Here is a 19,201-nt window from a genome sequence, read left to right on the forward strand (position 1 = left end):
GAGAGGAGAGTAGAGAGGAGAGTAGAGAGGAGAGAGGAGAGGAGAGAGGAGAGGAGAGGGGAGAGGGAGGAGAGAGGGAGAGGAGAGAGAGGAGGAGAGGAGAGAGAGAGGAGAGGAGAGTAGAGAGGAGAGAGAGAGGAGAGAGGGAGAGGAGAGTAGAGAGGAGAGAGGAGAGAGGAGAGGAGAGAGGAGAGAGAGGGAGAGGAGAGAGGAGAGTAGAGAGGAGAGAGGAGAGGGGGAGAGGAGAGAGGTGGAGAGAGAGAGGGAGTGGAGGGAGAGAGGAGAGTAGAGAGGAGAGAGGAGAGTAGAGAGGAGGAGGAGGGAGAGGAGAGGAGAGGAGAGAGAGAGGGAGAGGAGAGAGAGAGAGAGAGGAGAGAGGAGAGGAGAGAGGGAGAGTAGAGAGGAGAGGAGTAGAGGAGAGAGAGAGGAGAGAGGAGAGAGAGAGGAGAGGAGAGAGGAGAGGAGGTAGAGGAGAGAGGAGAGAGAGAGAGAGAGAGAGAGGAGAGAGAGAGAGGAGAGGGAGAGAGAGGAGAGAGAGTAGAGAGGAGAGAGAGGGAGAGGAGAGGAGAGAGAGAGGAGAGGAGAGAGGAGAGGGAGAGAGGAGAGGAGAGAGGAGAGAGGGAGAGGAGAGAGGAGAGTAGAGGGAGAGGAGGAGAGAGGAGGAGAGGTAGAGTGGAGAGAGGAGAGTAGAGTGGAGAGAGGAGAGAGTAGAGAGGAGAGGAGGTAGAGAGGAGAGTAGAGGAGGAGAGAGAGGAGAGGGAGAGGAGAGGAGAGTAGAGAGGAGAGAGGAGAGAGAGGAGAGAGGAGAGAGGAGGAGAGAGGAGAGAGGGAGAGAGGAGAGTAGAGAGGAGAGAGGAGAGGAGAGGAGAGAGGAGAGGAGAGGAGAGAGGGAGAGAGGAGAGTAGGAGGAGAGAGGGAGAGGAGAGTAGAGTGGAGAGAGGAGAGTAGAGTGGAGAGAGGGAGAGGAGAGTAGAGAGGAGAGAGGAGAGAGAGAGTAGAGAGTAGAGAGGAGAGAGGAGAGAGAGAGGAGAGGAGAGAGGAGAGTAGAGAGGAGAGAGGAGAGAGGAGAGTAGAGAGGAGAGTAGAGAGGAGAGGGAGAGTAGAGAGGAGAGAGGAGAGTAGAGAGGAGAGTAGAGAGGAGAGAGGAGAGTAGAGAGGAGAGAGAGAGGAGAGTAGAGAGGAGAGAGTAGAGAGGAGAGTAGAGAGGAGAGAGAGGAGAGTAGAGAGGAGAGTAGAGAGGAGAGAGGATAGTAGAGAGGAGAGAGAGGAGAGTAGAGGAGAGTAGAGGGAGAGGAGAGAGGAGAGGAGAGAGGAGAGAGGAGAGTAGAGAGGAGAGTAGAGAGGAGAGGAGAGAGGAGAGGAGAGTAGAGGAGAGTAGAGAGGAGAGTAGAGAGGGAGAGGAGAGAGGGAGAGGAGAGAGGAGAGTAGAGAGGAGAGTAGAGTGGAGAGAGGAGAGTAGAGTGGAGAGAGGGAGAGGAGAGTAGAGAGGAGAGTAGAGAGGAGAGGAGAGAGGAGAGAGTGGGAGGAGAGAGGGAGAGCTTGGCTGAGACATACGATAGAGCAGTAGTCGATGTCCTCTCTCAGTAAATGGCTGTCGTTCAGGGTGCGCTTGGCCTTCCCTGTCACAGCGTCTACTGGTCCCTTATCCACCTGGTACTTGATGGCTCTGTACAGCATATACAAGGGCTCCCCAGCCACCTCCTACAGGGGTACACAGACACGCACGCACACACACGCAGTAGGAGAGTCAGATACACACGTTCATGGGAAAAACACACACACACACACGCAGTAGGAGAGTCAGATACACACGTTCATGGGAATAATGGGGACGGCAGAAAAATTGTACAAAATGGAGACATTTAGCTCCGCGTGCACGCACGCACGCACACACACACACACACACACACACACACACACACACACACACATCTGTACCTTGAGGAAGGAGTAGAGACAGATGGACATCCAGTTGGTTAGCATCTTCTCCACCACCGTCTCCGTCCTGACAGACAGACAGACAGGCAAAGAGAGAGAGAGACAGGCAGGTAGACAGACAGAGATACAGGCAGACAGGCAGACAGGGAGACAGGCAGGTAGACAGGCGGAACAGAGGGACAGGCAGAAAGACAGAGAGACAGGCAGACAGACAGGCAGACAGAGAGACAGGCAGGTAGACAGACAGAGAGACAGGCGGAACAGAGGGACAGGCAGACAGAGAGACAGGCAGGTAGACAGACAGAGAGACAGGTGGAACAGAGAGACAGGCAGACAGAGAGACAGACAGAGAGACAGGCAGACAGAGAGACAGACAGAGAGACAGACAGGCAGACAGAGAGGCAGACAGACAGACAGACAGACAGGCAGACAGAGAGGCAGACAGACAGGCAGACAGAGAGGCAGACAGACAGGCAGACAGAGAGGCAGACAGACATGCAGACAGAGAGACAGGCGGAACAGAGGGACAGGCAGACAGAGAGACAGGCAGGTACATACAGAGAGACAGGCAGACAGAGAGACAGGCAGACAGAGAGACAGACAGACAGACAGACAGACAGACAGACAGGCAGACAGAGAGACAGACAGACAGGCAGACAGAGAGACAGGCAGACAGGCAGACAGAGAGACAGACAGGCAGACAGAGACAGAGAGGCAGACAGACAGGCAGACAGAGAGGCAGACAGACAGGCAGACAGAGAGGCAGACAGAGAGACAGGTAGACAGAGAGACAGACAGAGAGACAGACAGGCAGACAGAGACAGAGAGGCAGACAGACAGGCAGACAGAGAGGCAGACAGACAGGCAGACAGAGAGGCAGACAGAGAGACAGGCAGACAGAGAGACAGACAGAGAGACAGACAGGCAGACAGAGACAGAGAGGCAGACAGACAGGCAGACAGAGAGGCAGACAGACAGGCAGACAGAGAGACAGGCAGACAGAGAGACAGACAGAGAGACAGACAGGCAGACAGAGACAGAGAGGCAGACAGACAGGCAGACAGAGAGGCAGATAGACAGACAGACAGGCAGACAGAGAGGCAGACAGAGAGGCAGACAGAGAGGCAGACAGAGGCAGACAGACAGGCAGACAGAGAGGCAGACAGACAGGCAGACAGAGAGGCAGACAGACAGACAGAGACAGGCAGACAGAGAGACAGACAGACAGGCAGACAGAGAGACAGACAGGCAGACAGAGAGGCAGACAGACAGAGAGACAGAGAAGTTGTAAATCATCGTGGACAGTGTAGTATACAGTATTCTTGATGACGAGGGTAGTAGGGATCTTTCCCTTTTACTTTGAAACAATTCATTTCTATTCGGGTTGATTAGAGGAACGAATCGATGCAGTTTTGTGGTATAAATATATACACATCTGCTGCTGATGGAGCTCATGAGCTGGACCACTCTGAGCTGGACCTGTCTGAGCTGGACCTGTCTGAGCTGGACCACTCTGAGCTGGACCACTCTGAGCTGGACCTGTCTGAGCTGGACCTCTCTGAGCTGGATCTCTCTGAGCTGGACCTGTCTGAGCTGGACCTGTCTGAGCTGGACCTGTCTGAGCTGGACCTGTCTGAGCTGGGCCACTCTGAGCTGGACCTGTCTGAGCTGGACCTGTCTGAGCTGGACCTGTCTGAGCTGGACCTGTCTGAGCTGGACCACTCTGAGCTGGACCTGTCTGAGCTGGACCTGTCTGAGCTGGACCTGTCTGAGCTGGACCTCTCTGAGCTGGACCTGTCTGAGCTGGACCTGTCTGAGCTGGACCACTCTGAGCTGGACCTGTCTGAGCTGGACCTGTCTGAGCTGGACCTGTCTGAGCTGGACTTCTCTGAGCTGGACCTGTCTGAGCTGGACCTCTCTGAGCTGGACCTGTCTGAGCTGGACCTGTCTGAGCTGGACCTGTCTGTGCTGGATCTGTCTGAGCTGGACCTGTCTGAGCTGGACCTGTCTGAGCTGGACCTCTCTGAGCTGGACCTGTCTGAGCTGGACCTCTCTGAGCTGGACCTGTCTGAGCTGGACCTGTCTGAGCTGGACCTGTCTGTGCTGGATCTGTCTGAGCTGGATCTCTCTGAGCTGGACCTGTCTGAGCTGGACCTGTCTGAGCTGGACCTCTCTGAGCTGGATCTGTACAGCTGAGCTAAACTGAGCTAAACCGGATTCTACCACCCCACTATCAGTTAGGGGCTGGACCTGTTTTTGCTTTGTCATTATGGGGTATTGTGATGTCATTATGGGGTATTGTGATGTCATTATGAGGTATTGTGATGTCATTATGGGGTATTGTGATGTCATTATGGGCTATTGTGATGTCATTATGGGGTATTGTGATGTCATTATGGGGTATTGTGTGTACATTAATTCATTTGATAATAAGACTCTAACGTAACAAAATGTGGAAAAAGTAAACTGGTATGACTACTTTCTGAATGGACCTGTACATAATTCATGTCTCAATGCTTAATAATCATACCTCCTCCCTGGATCATCTACATGTCTCCTCCCCTTCATCTACATGTCTCCTCCTCCCCTTCATCTGGTCTCTCCCTTCATCTACATGTCTCCTCCCCTTCATCTACACGTCTCCTCCCCTTCATCTACACGTCTCCTCCCCTTCATCTACACTAATTGAAGTGGATTTAACAGGTGAACATCTCACCATGATTGAGTTCCTGTATTGGGAACATCTCACCATGATTGAGTTCCTGTATTGGGAACATCTCAACATGATTGAGTTCCTGCATTGGGAACATCTCACCATGATTGAGTTCCTGCATTGGGACATCTCACCATGATTGAGTTCCTGCATTGGGAACATCTCACCATGATTGAGTTCCTGTATTGGGAACATCTCAACATGATTGAGTTCCTGCATTGGGAACATCTCACCATGATTGAGTTCCTGCATTGGGAACATCTCACCATGATTGAGTTCCTGTATTGGGAACATCTCACCATGATTGAGTTCCTGTATTGGGAACATCTCAACATGATTGAGTTCCTGCATTGGGAACATCTCACCATGATTGAGTTCCTGCATTGGGAACATCTCACCATGATTGAGTTCCTGTATTGGGAACATCTCAACATGATTGAGTTCCTGTATTGGGAACATCTCAACATGATTGAGTTCCTGCATTGGAACATCTCACCATGATTGAGTTCCTGCATTGGGAACATCTCACCATGATTGAGTTCCTGTATTGGGAACATCTCAACATGATTGAGTTCCTGTATTGGGAACATCTCACCATGATTGAGTTCCTGCATTGGGAACATCTCACCATGATTGAGTTCCTGTATTGGGAACATCTCAACATGATTGAGTTCCTGCATTGGGAACATCTCACCATGATTGAGTTCCTGTATTGGGAACATCTCAACATGATTGAGTTCCTGTATTGGGAACATCTCACCATGATTGAGTTCCTGCATTGGGAACATCTCACCATGATTGAGTTCCTGTATTGGGAACATCTCAACATGATTGAGTTCCTGCATTGGGAACATCTCAACATGATTGAGTTCCTGTATTGGAACATCTCACCATGATTGAGTTCCTGTATGGGAACATCTCAACATGATTGAGTTCCTGTATTGGGAACATCTCAACATGATTGAGTTCCTGTACTTGGAACATCTCACCATGATTGAGTTCCTGTATTGGGAACATCTCAACATGATTGAGTTCCTGTACTGGGAACATCTCAACATGATTGAGTTCCTGTACTTGGAACATCTCACCATGATTGAGTTCCTGTACTGGGAACATCTCAACATGATTGAGTTCCTGTACTGGGAACATCTCAACATGATTGAGTTCCTGCATTAGGGACATCTCACCATGATTGAGTTCCTGCATTGGGAACATCTCATTATGATTGAGTTCCTGTATTGGAACATCTCACCATGATTGAGTTCCTGTATTGGGAACATCTCACCATGATTGAGTTCCTGTAATGGGAACATCTCAACATGATTGAGTTCCTGCATTGGGAACATCTCACCATGATTGAGTTCCTGTATTGGGAACATCTCAACATGATTGAGTTCCTGTACTGGGAACATCTCACCATGATTGAGTTCCTGCATTGGGAACATCTCAACATGATTGAGTTCCTGTATTGGGAACATCTCACCATGATTGTGTTCCTGCATTAGGGACATCTCAACATGATTGAGTTCCTGCATTGGGAACATCTCACCATGATTGAGTTCCTGTACTTGGAACATCTCACCATGATTGAGTTCCTGCATTGGGAACATCTCACCATGATTGAGTTCCTGTATGGGAACATCTCAACATGATTGAGTTCCTGTACTGGGAACATCTCACCATGATTGAGTTCCTGCATTGGGAACATCTCAACATGATTGAGTTCCTGCATTAGGGACATCTCACCATGATTGAGTTCCTGCATTGGGAACATCTCACCATGATTGAGTTCCTGCATTGGGAACATCTCACCATATATATATATATATATATATCAGGATATATCAAGATAGATCAGCATATATATCTCTAGAGGGTAGGTTCATGTTACAGGGACAGACTGGGTTTGAACTATGTGCCACAGGACTGTGTTAGCCAGCTGAGCTAAAGTCTAGGCATGACCTTTTGGCCTCAGATAAGCTCATCACACTAGTGTGGTTCACTGAATCTCCTCTGTAACACGAACCTGGGTCATTGAGACTGTTTGTTCCCACTGAGCTAAAGACCCACCTGCGCAGCATGAGCTTGGGGTTCTTGGCAGTTGCTGCACCAGGTCTCCCAGTAAGGTCTTCATGACATCGGTGAAGTACTCCAGCTTGTCGTGCAGGGCCATGGTCAGGAACGCCACGTCCACGGTCACGCTGGGAGAAGTTCTGCTGGGCCTCCAGCGTGTGGATGAACTGGAAGAGTAGGAGAATCTCAATTATTTAAAGTTCAATGTGTCTTCAGCTTTATCCCCTCTGAGAGCCTGGTACAGTTGGTAGCCATATTACGATGCCCCTGGAGGTAGCCATGATTGTGCCCCTGGTACAGTTGGTAGCCATATTACGATGCCCTGGAGTTAGCCATATTACGATGCCCTAGAACAGTTGGTAGCCATATTACGATGCCCCTGGTACAGTTGGTAGCCATATTACGATGCCCCTAGAACAGTTGGTAGCCATATTACAATGCCCCTGGTACAGTTGGTAGCCATATTACGATGCCCCTGGAGAGTAGCCATATTGATGCTCCTGGAACAGTTGGTAGCCATATCGATGCCCCTGGAGAGTAGCCATGATTGGTGCCCCTGGTACAGTTGGTAGCATCTCACGGTGCCCCTGGAGTTAGCCATGTTACGATGCTCCTGGAACAGTTGGTAGCCATATTGATGCCCTGGTACATTGGTAGCCATATTACGATGCCCCTGGAGTTAGCCATATTACATGCCCCTGGTACAGTTGGTAGCCATATTGATGCCCCTGGTACAGTTGGTAGCCATATTGATGCTCCTGGTACAGTTGGTAGCCATATTACGATGCCCCTGGTACAGTTGGTAGCCATATTCGATGCTCCTGGAGAGGTAGCATATTAAGATGCCCCTGGAGAGGTAGCCATATTACGATGCCCCTGGTACAGTTGGTAGCCATATTACGATGCTCCTGGAACAGTTGGTAACCATATTGATGCCCTGGTACAGTTGGTAGCCATATTACGGTGCCCCTGGAGAGGTAGATTGAGATGCCACTGGTACAGTTGGTAGCCATATTACGATGCCCCTGGTACAGTTGGTAGCCATATTCACGATGCCCCTGGAGGAACATCGATGCCCCTGGTACAGTTGGTAGCCATATTACGATGCCCCTGGAGAGGTAGCCATATTACGATGCCCCTGGTACAGTTGGTAGCCATATTCGATGCCCCTGGTACAGTTGGTAGCCATATTGATGCCACTGGTACAGTTGGTAGCCATATTACAATGCCCCTGGTACAGTTGGTAGCCATGTTACGATGCCCCTGGAACAGTTGGTAGCCATATTGATGCCCTGGAGAGGTAGCCAAACGATGCTCCTGGAACATGATTGGTAGCCATATTCACGATGCCCCTGGTACAGTTGGTAGCCATACGATGCCCCTGGAGAGGTAGCCATATTCAGTTGCCTGGTACAGTTGGTAGCCATATTACGATGCCCCTGGTACAGTTGGTAGCCATACATGCTCAACATCGGTAGCCATATTACAATGCCCTGGTACAGTTGGTAGCCATATTACGATGCCCCTGGAGAGGTAGCCATATTACGGTGCCCCTGGTACAGTTGGTAGCCATATTCGGTGCCCCTGGAGAGGTAGCCATATTCACAGGTACTGGTAGCCATATTACGGTGCCCCTGGAACAGTTGGTAGCCATATTACGATGCCCCTGGAGAGGTAGCCATATTCTGATGCCCTAAACAGTTGGTAGCCATTTCACGATGCCCCTGGTGAGGTAGCCATCTCACTCCTGGTAGTTGGTAGCCATATACGATGCCCCTGGTACAGTTGGTAGCCATACCTGATGTCTCCTGGAGACAGCCATATTAAGATTGGAGAGGTAGCCATATTACATGCCCCTGGTACAGTTGGTAGCCATATTACGATGCTCCTGGAACAGTTGGTAGCCATATTACGATGCCCTGGTAGAAGTTGGTAGCCATATTACGGTGCCCCTGGAAGGTAGCCATTCATGCCACTGGTACAGTTGGTAGCCATATTCACGATGCCCTGGTACAGTTGGTAGCCATATTACGATGCCCCTGGAGAGGTAGCCATATTACGATGCCCCTGGTACAGTTGGTAGCCATATTACGATGCCCCTGGAGAGGTAGCCATATTACGATGCCCTGGTACAGTTGGTAGCCATATTACGATGCCCCTGGAGAGGTTGGTAGCCATATTCACGGTGCCCCTGGAACAGTTGGTAGCCATATTACGATGCCCCTGGTACAGTTGGTAGCCATATTACGATGCCCCTGGAGAGGTAGCCATATTACAACAGTTGGTAGCCATAGTCGATGCCCTGGTACAGTTGGTAGCCATATTACGATGCCCCAGGTACAGTTGGTAGCCATATTACGATGCCCCTGGAACAGTTGGTAGCCATATTATGATGCCCCTGGAGAGGTAGCCATATTACGATGCCACTAGAGAGGTAGCCATATTACGATGCGCCTGGTACAGTTGGTAGCCATATTACGATGCCCCTAGAGAGGTAGCCATATTACGATGTCCCTGGTACAGTTGGTAGCCATATTACGATGCCCCTGGTACAGTTGGTAGCCATATTACGATGCCCCTGGAGAGGTAGCCATATTACGATGCCCCTGGTACAGTTGGTAGCCATATTACGATGCCCCTAGAGAGGTAGCCATATTACGATGCCCCTGGTACAGTTGGTAGCCATATTACGATGCTCCTGGAACAGTCGGTAGCCATATTACAATGCCCCTGGTACAGTTGGTAGCCATATTACGGTGCCCCTGGAGAGGTAGCCATATTACGATGCCCCTGGAGAGGTAGCCATATTACGATGCCCCTGGTACAGTTGGTAGCCATATTACGATGCCCCTGGAGAGGTAGCCATATTACGATGCCCCTGGTACAGTTGGTAGCCATATTACGATGCCCCTGGTACAGTTGGTAGCCATATTACGATGCCACTGGTACAGTTGGTAGCCATATTACAATGCCCCTGGTACAGTTGGTAGCCATATTACGATGCCCCTGGAACAGTTGGTAGCCATATTACGATGCCCCTGGAGAGGTAGCCATATTACGATGCTCCTGGAACAGTTGGTAGCCATATTACGATGCCCCTGGTACAGTTGGTAGCCATATTACGATGCCCCTGGAGAGGTAGCCAGGTGCCCCTGGTACAGTTGGTAGCCATATTACGATGCCACTGGTACAGTTGGTAGCCATATTACGGTGCCCTGGAACAGTTGGTAGCCATATTACGATGCCCTGGAGAGGTAGCCATATTACGATGCCCCTAGAACAGTTGGTAGCCATATTACGATGCCCCTGGTACAGTTGGTAGCCATATTACGATGCTCCTGGTACAGTTGGTAGCCATATTACGATGCCCCTGGTACAGTTGGTAGCCATATTACGATGCTCCTGGAGAGGTAGCCATATTAAGATGCCCCTGGAGAGGTAGCCATATTACGATGCCCCTGGTACAGTTGGTAGCCATATTACGATGCTCCTGGAACAGTTGGTAGCCATATTACGATGCCCCTGGTACAGTTGGTAGCCATATTACGGTGCCCCTGGAGAGGTAGCCATATTACGATGCCACTGGTACAGTTGGTAGCCATATTACGATGCCCCTGGTACAGTTGGTAGCCATATTACGATGCCCCTGGAGAGGTAGCCATATTACGATGCCCCTGGTACAGTTGGTAGCCATATTACGATGCCCCTGGAGAGGTAGCCCCCTGGTACAGTTGGTAGCCATATTACGATGCCCCTGGAGAGGTTGGTAGCCATATTACGGTGCCCCTGGAACAGTTGGTAGCCATATTACGATGCCCCTGGTACAGTTGGTAGCCATATTACGATGCCCCTGGAGAGGTAGCCATATTCATGCCCCTGGAACAGTTGGTAGCCATAGTACGATGCCCCTGGTACAGTTGGTAGCCATATTACGATGCCCCAGGTACAGTTGGTAGCCATATTACGATGCCCCTGGAACAGTTGGTAGCCATATTATGATGCCCCTGGAGAGGTAGCCATATTACGATGCCACTAGAGAGGTAGCCATATTACGATGCGCCTGGTACAGTTGGTAGCCATATTACGATGCCCCTAGAGAGGTAGCCATATTACGATGTCCCTGGTACAGTTGGTAGCCATATTACGATGCCCCTGGTACAGTTGGTAGCCATATTACGATGCCCCTGGAGAGGTAGCCATATTACGATGCCCCTGGTACAGTTGGTAGCCATATTACGATGCCCCTAGAGAGGTAGCCATATTACGATGCCCCTGGTACAGTTGGTAGCCATATTACGATGCTCCTGGAACAGTCGGTAGCCATATTACAATGCCCCTGGTACAGTTGGTAGCCATATTACGGTGCCCCTGGAGAGGTAGCCATATTACGATGCTCCTGGAACAGTTGGTAGCCATATTACGATGCCCCTGGTACAGTTGGTAGCCATATTACGATGCCCCTGGAGGTAGCCATATTACGATGCCCTGGTACAGTTGGTAGCCATATTACGATGCCCCTGGAACAGTTGGTAGCCATATTACGATGCCCCTGGAGAGTTGGTAGCCATATTCACGATGCCCCTGGTACAGTTGGTAGCCATATTACGATGCCCCCCTGGTACAGTTGGTAGCCATATTACGATGCCCCTGGAGAGGTAGCCATATTACGATGCCCCTGGTACAGTTGGTAGCCATATTCGATGTTGGTAGCCATATTACGATGCCATATTCCCCCTGGAACAGTTGGTAGCCATATTACGATGCCCCTGGAGAGGTAGCCAGTTGGCCCTGGTACAGTTGGTAGCCATATTACGATGCCCCTGGTACAGTTGGTAGCCATATTACGATGCCCCTGGTACAGTTGTAGCCATATTATGATGCCCCTGTTGGTAGCCATATGCCCCTGGTACAGTTGGTAGCCATATTACGATGCCCCTGGAACAGTTGGTAGCCATATTACGATGCCCCTGGAGTTGGTAGCCACATTACGATGCCCTGTAGAGTTGGTAGCCATATTACGATGCCCCTGGTACAGTTGGTAGCCATATTACGATGCCCCTGGACAGTTGGTAGCCATATTACGATGCCCCTGGTACAGTTGGTAGCCATATTACGATGCCCCTGGTACAGTTGGTAGCCATATTACGATGCCCTGGAGAGGTAGCCATATTACGATGCCCTGGTACAGTTGGTAGCCATATTACGATGCCCCTGGAACAGTTGGTAGCCATTTACGATGCCCTGGAGCCATATTACGATGCCCTGGAGAGTTGGTAGCCATATTACGATGCCCTGGAACAGTTGGTAGCCATATTACGATGCCCCTGGTACAGTTGGTAGCCATATTACGATGCCCCTGGAGAGGTAGCCATATTACGATGCCACTGGACCATATTACGATGCCCTGGAACAGTTGGTAGCCATATTACGATGCCCCTGGAGAGGTAGCCCGATGCCCCTGGTACAGTTGGTAGCCATATTACGATGCCCCTGGAGAGTTGGTAGCCATATTATGCCCTGGAGAGGTGCCCCTGGTACAGTTGGTAGCCATATTGATGCCCCTGGAACAGTTGGTAGCCATATTACGATGCCCCTGGAGAGTTGGCCATATTACGATGCCCCTGGTACAGTTGGTAGCCAACAGTTGGTAGCCATATTACGATGCCCCTGGTACAGTTGGTAGCCATATTACGATGCCCTTGGAGAGGTTGGTAGCCATATTACGGTGCCCCTGGAACAGTTGGTAGCCATATTACGATGCCCCTAGAACAGTTGGTAGCCATATTACGGTGCCCCTGGAGAGGTAGCCATATTACGATGCCCCTGGTACAGTTGGTAGCCATATTACGATGCCACTGGTACAGTTGGTAGCCATATTGCGATGCCACTGGTACAGTTGGTAGCCATATTACGATGCCCCTAGAACAGTTGGTAGCCATATTACGGTGCCCCTGGAGAGGTAGCCATATTACGATGCCCCTGGTACAGTTGGTAGCCATATTACGATGCTCCTGGAACAGTTGGTAGCCATATTACGATGCCCCTGGTACAGTTGGTAGCCATATTACGATGCCCCTGGTACAGTTGGTAGCCATATTACGATGCCCCTGGAGAGGTAGCCATATTACGATGCCCCTGGTACAGTTGGTAGCCATATTACGATGCCCCTGGTACAGTTGGTAGCCATATTACGGTGCCCCTGGAGAGGTAGCCATATTACGATGCCACTGGTACAGTTGGTAGCCATATTACGATGCCCCTGGTACAGTTGGTAGCCATATTACGATGCTCCTGGAGAGGTAGCCATATTACGATGCCCCTAGAACAGTTGGTAGCCATATTACGATGCTCCTGGAACAGTTGGTAGCCATATTACGATGCCCCTGGTACAGTTGGTAGCCATATTACGGTGCCCCTGGAGAGGTAGCCATATTACGATGCCCCTGGTACAGTTGGTAGCCATATTACGATGCCCCTGGAGAGGTAGCCATATTACGATGCCCCTGGTACAGTTGGTAGCCATATTACGATGCCCCTGGTACAGTTGGTAGCCATATTACGGTGCCCCTGGAGAGGTAGCCATATTACGATGCCACTGGTACAGTTGGTAGCCATATTACGATGCCCCTGGTACAGTTGGTAGCCATATTACGATGCCCCTGGTACAGTTGGTAGCCATATTACGATGCCCCTGGAGAGGTAGCCATATTACGATGCCACTGTTACAGTTGGTAGCCATATTGCGAAGCCCCTGGTACAGTTGGTAGCCATATTACGATGCCCCTGGAGAGGTAGCCATATTACGATGCCCCTGGTACAGTTGGTAGCCATATTACGATGCCCCTGGAGAGGTAGCCATATTACGATGCCACTGGTACAGTTGGTAGCCATATTACGATGCCCCTGGTACAGTTGGTAGCCATATTACGATGCCCCTGGTACAGTTGGTAGCCATATTACGATGCCCCTGGAGAGGTAGCCATATTACGATGCCCCTGGTACAGTTGGTAGCCATATTACGATGCCCCTGGAGAGGTAGCCATATTACGATGCCACTGGTACAGTTGGTAGCCATATTACGATACCCCTGGTACAGTTGGTAGCCATATTACGATGCCCCTGGTACAGTTGGTAGCCATATTACAATGCCCCTGGAGAGGTAGCCATATTACGATGCCCCTGGTACAGTTGGTAGCCATATTACGGTGCCCCTAGAACAGTTGGTAGCCATATTACGGTGCCCCTGGAACAGTTGGTAGCCATATTACGATGCCCCTGGTACAGTTGGTAGCCATATTACGATGCCCCTGGTACAGTTGGTAGCCATATTACGATGCCCCTGGAACAGTTGGTAGCCATATTATGATGCCCCTAGAGAGGTTGCCATATTACGATGCCCCTGGTACAGTTGGTAGCCATATTACGATGCCCCTGGTACAGTTGGTAGCCATATTACGGTGCCCCTGGAGAGGTAGCCATATTACGATGCCACTGGTACAGTTGGTAGCCATATTACGATGCCCCTGGTACAGTTGGTAGCCATATTACGATGCCCCTGGTACAGTTGGTAGCCATATTACGATGCCCCTGGAGAGGTAGCCATATTACGATGCCACTGGTACAGTTGGTAGCCATATTGCGATGCCACTGGTACAGTTGGTAGCCATATTACAATGCCCCTGGTACAGTTGGTAGCCATATTACGATGCCCCTGGAGAGGTAGCCATATTACGATGCCACTGGTACAGTTGGTAGCCATATTACGATGCCCCTGGTACAGTTGGTAGCCATATTACGATGCCCCTGGTACAGTTGGTAGTCATATTACGATGCCCCTGGAGAGGTAGCCATATTACGATGCCCCTGGTACAGTTGGTAGCCATATTACGATGCCCCTGGAGAGGTAGCCATATTACGATGCCACTGGTACAGTTGGTAGCCATATTAGATGCCCCTGGTACAGTTGGTAGCCATATTACGATGCCCCTGGTACAGTTGGTAGCCATATTACGATGCCCCTGGTACAGTTGGTAGCCATATTACGGTGCCCCTAGAACAGTTGGTAGCCATATTACGGTGCCCCTGGAACAGTTGGTAGCCATATTACGATGCCCCTGGTACAGTTGGTAGCCATATTACGATGCCCCTGGAGAGGTAGCCATATTACGGTGCCCCTGGAACAGTTGGTAGCCATATTACGATGCCCCTGGTACAGTTGGTAGCCATATTACGATGCCCCTGGTACAGTTGGTAGCCATATTACGATGCCCCTGGAACAGTTGGTAGCCATATTATGATGCCCCTGGAGAGGTAGCCATATTACGATGCCCCTAGAGAGGTAGCCATATTACGATGCCCCTGGTACAGTTGGTAGCCATATTACGATGCCCCTAGAGAGGTTGCCATATTACGATGCCCCTGGTACAGTTGGTAGCCATATTACGATGCCCCTGGAGAGGTAGCCATATTACGATGTCCCTGGAACAGTTGGTAGCCATATTACGATGCCCCTGGTACAGTTGGTAGCCATATTACGATGCCCCTGGAGAGGTAGCCATATTACGATGCCCCTGGAACAGTTGGTAGCCATATTATGGCCCTATGTTCAAGGTAGTTAAGTACCTTACTCAAGGGCGCAATGGCAGGTGCCGGCATCTAGAATTTGATACCAGCAAATCAATGGTTGCCAGCTCACTTCCTACTAGATTTGTCTGGACAAACCGACACTGCCTGCACTTCCATCTGTCCGTCTGTCCGTCTATATGTCCAACCATTTACTCACCCTGATAAGGAACAGTCTGTTGTTGAGGAGGTTGTTGAGTTGTCCCAGGCCCTGTTCCACCGTCCGTCTGCGGGACTCTGGCAGGTCCAGGTTCTGACTCAGGGGCGCCCCCCTCTGGCCGGGGAAGAACACGCGCTCTGCATACGTCTTATAGTCCAGGAGAGGAATACCTGGTCCACCCACATCACTACTCAGATCCATCATCTCTGTCATCAGATCTGGGGGGGAGGAGTAGAGAGGAGAGGAGGAGGGGAGAGGAGAAGAGGAAGGGAGAGGAGAAGAGGAGGGGAGGGGAGAGGAGAAGGGGAGGGGAGAGGAGGGGAGAAAAGGAGGGGAGGGGAGAGGAGGGAGAAATGGAGGGGAGAGGAGAGGAGGGGAGAAATGGAGGGGAGGGGAGAGGAGAGGAGGAGAGAGAAGGAGAGGAGAGGAGGGGAGAAGAGGGGAGGGAGGAGGAGAAGAGGAGGGGAGAGGAGAAGAGGAGGGGAGGGGAGGAGGAGAGGAGGGGGGGGAGGAGAAGAGGGGAGAGGAGAAGAGGAGAGGAGAAGAGGAGGGGAGGGGAGGAGGAGAGGAGGGGGAGGAGAAGAGGGGAGAGGAGAAGAGGAGGGGGAGAGGAGAAGAGGGGAGAGAGGGAGGGGTGGAGAGGAGGGGAGGAGAGGGAGGGGAGAGGAGGGGAGGAGGGGAGAAGAGGAGAGGAGGGGAGGAGGGGAGAAGAGGAGAGGAGAAGAGGAGGGAGGGGAGAAGAGGAGGGGAGAAGAGGAGGGGAGAAGGAGAGGATGGGAGAAGAGGAGGGGAGGGGAGAAGAGGAGGGGAGGGGAGAAGGAGAGGAGGGGAGAAGAGGCGGGGAGGGGAGAAGAGGAGGGGAGGGGAGAGGAGAAGAGGGGAGGGGAGAGGAGAAGAGGGGAGAAGAGGAGGGGAGGGGAGGAGGAGAGGAGGGGTGAGAAGAGGAGGAGAGAAGTGGAAGAGATAATTGTAGAGGAGGGGACAGGAGGAGGATAAATGAATCCTGTCTTTATGAAGGCTCAGGAGCTGTGTCAATGCATCCAAAATGGCAACCTATCCCCTAAAGAACTATCCCCTGTGTAAAGAACTATCCCCTATGTAAAGAACTATCCCCTATGTAAAGAACTATCCCCTAAAGAACTATCCCCTATGTAAAGAACTATCCCCTATGTAAAGAACTATCCCCTATGTAAAGTACTATCCCCTATGTAAAGAACTATCCTCTAAAGAACTATCCCCTATGTAAAGAACTATCCCCTAAAGAACTATCCCCTATGTAAAGAACTATCCCCTAAAGAACTATCCCCTATGTAAAGAACTATCCCCTAAAGAACTATCCCCTAAAGAACTATCCCCAGCGCGCACGACCCACGTGGAGTTCCAGGTCTCCGGTAGCCTCTGGAACTGCCGATCTGCGGCCAACAAGGCAGAGTTCATCTCAGCCTATCCCTCCCTCCAGTCCCTCGACTTCTTGGCACTGACGGAAACATGGATCACCACAGACAACACTGCTACTCCTACTGCTCTCTCTTCGTCTGCCCACGTGTTCTCGCACACCCCGAGAGCTTCTGGTCAGCGGGGTGGTGGCACCGGGATCCTCATCTCTCCCAAGTGGTCATTCTCTCTTTCTCCCCTTACCCATCTGTCTATCGCCTCCTTTGAATTCCATGCTGTCACAGTTACCAGCCCTTTCAAGCTTAACATCCTTATCATTTATCGCTCTCCAGGTTCCCTCGGAGAGTTCATCAATGAGCTTGATGCCTTGATAAGCTCCTTTCCTGAGGACGGCTCACCTCTCACAGTTCTGGGCGACTTTAACCTCCCCACGTCTACCTGCCTCCTTCTTTCCACTCCTCTCCTCTTTTGACCTCACCCTCTCACCTTCCCCCCCTACTCACAAGGCAGGAAATACGCTCGACCTCATCTTTACTAGATGCTGTTCTTCCACTAACCTCATTGCAACTCCCCTCCAAGTCTCCGACCACTACCTTGTATCCTTCTCCCTCTCGCTCTCATCCAACACTTCCCACACTGCCCCTACTCGGATGGTATCGCGCCGTCCCAACCTTCGCTCTCTCTCCCCCGCTACTCTCTCCTCTTCCATCCTATCATCTCTTCCCTCTGCTCAAACCTTCTCCAACCTATCTCCTGATTCTGCCTCCTCAACCCTCCTCTCCTCCCTTTCTGCATCCTTTGACTCTCTATGTCCCCTATCCTCCAGGCCGGCTCGGTCCTCCCCTCCCGCTCCGTGGCTCAACGACTCATTGCGAGCTCACAGAACAGGGCTCCGGGCAGCCGAGCGGAAATGGAGGAAAACTCGCCTCCCTGCGGACCTGACATCCTTTCACTCCCTCCTCTCTACATTTTCCTCTTCTCTCTCTGCTGCTAAAGCCACTTTCTACCACTCTAAATTACAAGCATCTGCCTCTAACCCTAGGAAGCTCTTTGCAACCTTCTCCTCCCTCCTGAATCCTCCTCCCCCTCCTCCCTCTCTGCAGATGACTTCGTCAACCATTTTGAAAAAGAAGGTCGACGACATCCGATCCTCGTTTGCTAAGTCAAACGACACCGCTGGTTCTGCTCACACTGCCCTACCCTGTGCTCTGACCTCTTTCTCCCCCTCTCTCCAGATGAAATCTCGCGTCTTGTGACGGCCGGCCGCCCAACAACCTGCCCGCTTGACCCTATCCCCTCCTCTCTTCTCCAGACCATTTCCGGAGACCTTCTCCCTTACTTCACCTCGCTCATCAACTCATCCCTGACCGCTGGCTACGTCCCTTCCGTCTTCAAGAGAGCGAGAGTTGCACCCCTTCTGAAAAAACCTACACTCGATCCCTCCGATGTCAACAACTACAGACCAGTATCCCTTCTTTCTTTTCTCTCCAAAACTCTTGAACGTGCCGTCCTTGGCCAGCTCTCCCGCTATCTCTCTCAGAATGACCTTCTTGATCCAAATCAGTCAGGTTTCAAGACTAGTCATTCAACTGAGACTGCTCTTCTCTGTATCACGGAGGCGCTCCGCACTGCTAAAGCTAACTCTCTCTCCTCTGCTCTCATCCTTCTAGACCTATCGGCTGCCTTCGATACTGTGAACCATCAGATCCTCCTCTCCACCCTCTCCGAGTTGGGCATCTCCGGCGCGGCCCACGCTTGGATTGCGTCCTACCTGACAGGTCGCTCCTACCAGGTGGCGTGGCGAGAATCCGTCTCCACACCACGTGCTCTCACCACTGGTGTCCCCCAGGCTCTGTTCTAGGCCCTCTCCTATTCTCGCTATACACCAAGTCACTTGGCTCTGTCATAACCTCACATGGTCTCTCCTATCATTGCTATGCAGACGACACACAATTAATCTTCTCCTTTCCCCCTTCTGATGATCAGGTGGCGAATCGCATCTCTGCATGTCTGGCAGACATATCAGTGTGGATGACGGATCACCACCTCAAGCTGAACCTCGGCAAGACGGAGCTGCTCTTCCTCCCGGGAAGGACTGCCCGTTCCATGATCTCGCCATCACGGTTGACAACTCCATTGTGTCCTCCTCCCAGAGCGCTAAGAACCTTGGCGTGATCCTGGACAACACCCTGTCGTTCTCAACTAACATCAAGGCGGTGGCCCGTTCCTGTAGGTTCATGCTCTACAACATCCGCAGAGTACGACCCTGCCTCACACAGGAAGCGGCGCAGGTCCTAATC

The 19,201-nt window shown here is 51.2% G+C and overlaps 1 pseudogene; it reads right to left on the reverse strand.

Annotated features, from left to right (window-relative positions):
• Positions 1-19,201, reverse strand: part of LOC115127405 (plexin-B1-like) — an 81,583-nt pseudogene that overhangs the window by 30,579 nt on the left and 31,803 nt on the right.

This window comes from Oncorhynchus nerka, linkage group LG7, assembly GCF_034236695.1.
Source record: "Oncorhynchus nerka isolate Pitt River linkage group LG7, Oner_Uvic_2.0, whole genome shotgun sequence".
Classification (NCBI taxonomy): domain Eukaryota; kingdom Metazoa; phylum Chordata; class Actinopteri; order Salmoniformes; family Salmonidae; genus Oncorhynchus; species Oncorhynchus nerka.